The following is a 3,708-nucleotide window of genomic DNA, read 5'->3' as shown; positions in this document are numbered from 1 at the left end:
CTATTTGTATGAGAGAGAGAGAGAGAGAGAGAGAGAGAGAGAGAGAGAGAGAGAGCGAGCCATGTGCTCATATGGATGTCAGAGGACAAGTTTACAGTTCTCTCCTTCCACCTTTATGTAGGTTCTGGACATACAGCTCAGTTGCCAAGCTTGTGCAGTATGCACCTTTACCCACTGAATCATCTTGCTGGCCGCATAAGGATGCTTTTTGTCTGCAAACCATACGACTTTTGGCTATAGGCAGAAATAATTACTCACCAACACAACTGTCACTATTTCACAAATATATGCATTTGCATATAATGTTGATGTAAATAAAATACGTATTTACTTAAAGGATTGCTGAATTTAAAGCAGTTTTTTGCCATTTTTTATTTTGTTAATAAATTGATAAGAAGGTACAGCTACTACTGAGTGATAAAAAAATTTCCATTGGCTTTGTTTTGTCTTTGTTTTGTTTTATGAGAGTCTTACTATATAGCTTTGGCTAGCCTGGAACTTATTATGGAGACCAGGCTGGCCATTATCTCACAGACCTGCCTTGCCTCTGCCTTCTGAGTGTTGGGATTAAAGACATGAACCACCACACCCAGGAAGACTATAAGAAGAATCTCTTTCTTCACAGGCATTGACTGAAGAAAGGCCCTGTGAGGAGACAGTGAGAGGGTAACATAAGCTGGTCTGGATGTGGGGCCTCACCAGAACCTAACCATACTGGAACTCCGGGATACCAGCCTCCAGAACTGTATGATTAGCTACGTGGTCTATAGTACATATAGTACATATAGTACATATAGTACGTTATACCTCAAGTAGACTAGGAAATCAGACATGAAACCACAGATGATGATTCCTGAATGTTGGGAAGCAAGCAAGGGGAGCCTTATGAGCGCCACAGCTTATGCCTTGAGGATTTCCCTGCCATTAAGGGTTGGAATTCAGGGGACAGCTGAAGAGTGGGGAATGCTGTGGGGAGGAAACTCTAGAGATCAGTAGAGCAACCCGCACAACATAGAATCAGTGTGTGAGAGGAAACGACTTGAGTCTAGCGACAGAACTACCTGAAAGGTTTGCAGCAACAGTATCTGACACTCTCCCAACTGAAAATAGTTTCTATTGCTGTCTAACAAACTGGAAACCTTCAGATCGATCACAGGACACTGGGTAAAACACAGAGGAGGTTTTTTGCCTCTTAGTGAGAATAATCAGTCTGAAAAATAGTATTGTTCCGGTTCTGTCTGACGGAAACTAAAAACAAAATCTGAAACAATCAAATGGCTTTTCATGTAACTCAATTTCATTTTAGGACAATCTCAAAGATATTTGGAAGAAAATAAACATATCTATCACTCAACATAGTAATAGTTGCAATATCCAGCAACTGATAAAAATTTCCCAGGCAGGCAAAAAAGCAAGAATACAACCTCATAACGAGGTGAAATATATTGAAACTAACACCAAACTGACACAAACGTTAGATTAACAAAGATGTTAAAACAGTTATTATAATTATTCCATATGTCCAAAAGCTAAGTAAAGGCATTGAAAATACATATATTTTTGAAGACTCAAATTTGACTTCTAGGGAAAAAGCTGTAATGTGTGGTGTGAAAGATCTACTGTGTGACAAATGGGGAGGGCTCTGTAGCTGAGTGGTTATTCCATAATCAGTCTTCTCAGTGCAGTTAAAACCAACTTCCTGGCCACTTGCAAGGGGCCCTGTATCAAGAATTTTAACATGAGAATAGTTGAAGACATGAATGTTAATTCTTCAATGGTTAAGGCTCCATTTATGTTTACAAATGTAAAATTGGACCCAGCATCAGGAACTTACAATGGAAAGATTGAACACCATGGGGGCGAGAAGAGAACAAGTCCAGAACCCTGTGGTAAGATGAACTGAGACTTCTGTCTCTCAATCACTTCCCTCTCCATCATTGATTCCACCAAGGGAGAGTCGTGAGGGTAAATAGATCTTCCTCTTTCTATCTAGAGATAGAAAGTATATCTGTGGGTGAAGTAGGAATCAAGACATTCAGCTTTACCTCTTTGTTCTTGAGTCTCCTAGGTTGCTGCTGGCTAGTAAGTCTGCCTCAGCTTTTGATGCCCTGTATTGCTTTTGCTTCATGAATTACAGGTGGATGTTGTGGCTCATGTCTTCCTAAGGGGCGTGTTGAAGTCTTATTTCTCAGTGCCTATGTTATGTAGCCTGAATATCTGTTTAAAAATTTGAATGTTGAAACCTAATCACCAATATGACGGTAGTTAGGAAGTAGGACTGCTGGGTGGTGATTGTGTCATAAAACTGGAGTTCTTATGAAATAAATTAGAGCCCGTAAAGGAGGCTCTAGAGGGCTGTGCTGCCTTTCTACCATCATGGCAGGATACAGTGGGAAGGAACCATTTATGTAGCAAGAAATGGACCCTCGTTATATACCGAACCTGTTGGTGCCTTGATCATGACTTTCCAGTCTTGAGAATTGAGAAAAATAAAGGTTGTTTACAAGCCACCTGGTTTATGGCTCTGTTCCAGAGGCCTAAATGAACTAAGACGCTATGGTTAGACTTTTCTGGAAATAGGGTTCTGCAGTTGCCATTAAGTTGTGATGATGTCATAATGGATTAGAGTGGGCCTCAAAAGCAGTGGCTTATGTCCTTGTAAGAAGAGGGATTTCAAAATGAAATAAACAGAGTGGAGAAGACTAAGTGGAGACAGAGGCAAAAACTGGAGTTATGTCGTGGCAAACCAAAGGGTTCAAAGGACTTCCAGGAACATTAGAGCCTCTGCCACAGCAATGTCTCCTGGGGGCATTCCGAGAGAAAACAGTCCTGTTGGCATTTTGATTTGAGACTTTAAGCCTCCAGAACTGTGGAACAATACGTTTCTGTTGTAAGTCAGCCAACTTAGAATTATCATCACATCCCTTGGAAATGAATGCAGTGGAGAATAGTGATTTCACAGTCCAGTCTCTGCCTAATCAATGTCCCTTTCCCAAACTTGGAAGCGGGCAAGAAGTGGTTGCTCTGTCTTACCAGAGCACCTGCCAAGTTTCTCCAGATGTCCCGGGGAGTGGTGTATGTACTCCTTTATTAAAATTAAAGGTGAGTCACTGCAGTAGGCATCTCAGTTGTGCCCTTTGAAAGAGCTCTGTCCTATTGGGTTTGGACTTGGGGTGCTTTTCTGCCATTTTCCCCATGAACAGCAGCACATATGATGGAAGCCATGTTAAAATGGGCTTGGGCACTGGAACTTGACTTTCTATGGTTTTCAGAGATGGTTGCTATGAGAGGAGAGGCTATGGGGGATGAGAGACCACAGGGTAAAAGGGGAGAGCCATTCCAGCCATCCTGATTTTCTTGTGCCACTTAACTCCAGGTGATCCATAAGCTAACCCCAGGCTCATAAGCAATGCCAGTCAAGGTGAAAGCTGTCCACCCTCGACTTTCAGAAGAGCTACCAGATTCATATCAGTCCAAGCTACCGTTATAAAGTTCTCTTAACAAGTAGTTCTGAAAATACAGCTACTATCATGTATGAATCTGAAATTTTTTAAACTATGAAAGCAAATCTTCATATTAAAAATATTATTTACCCCTTTTATTTTTGTTATTGGATCTAATTTTTTTCTAGTTTTAGGTTTTTAAAAAATATTTTATTTTTTTTATAGACCCACCTCCCAGGTAGTACCCTCCCATAACCCTGGGAAG

The sequence above is a fragment of the Nannospalax galili genome, unplaced genomic scaffold (assembly GCF_000622305.1).
Source record: "Nannospalax galili isolate Female #2095 unplaced genomic scaffold, S.galili_v1.0 scaffold397, whole genome shotgun sequence".
Classification (NCBI taxonomy): Eukaryota; Metazoa; Chordata; class Mammalia; order Rodentia; family Spalacidae; genus Nannospalax; species Nannospalax galili.
This window is presented reverse-complemented; position numbering follows the sequence as displayed.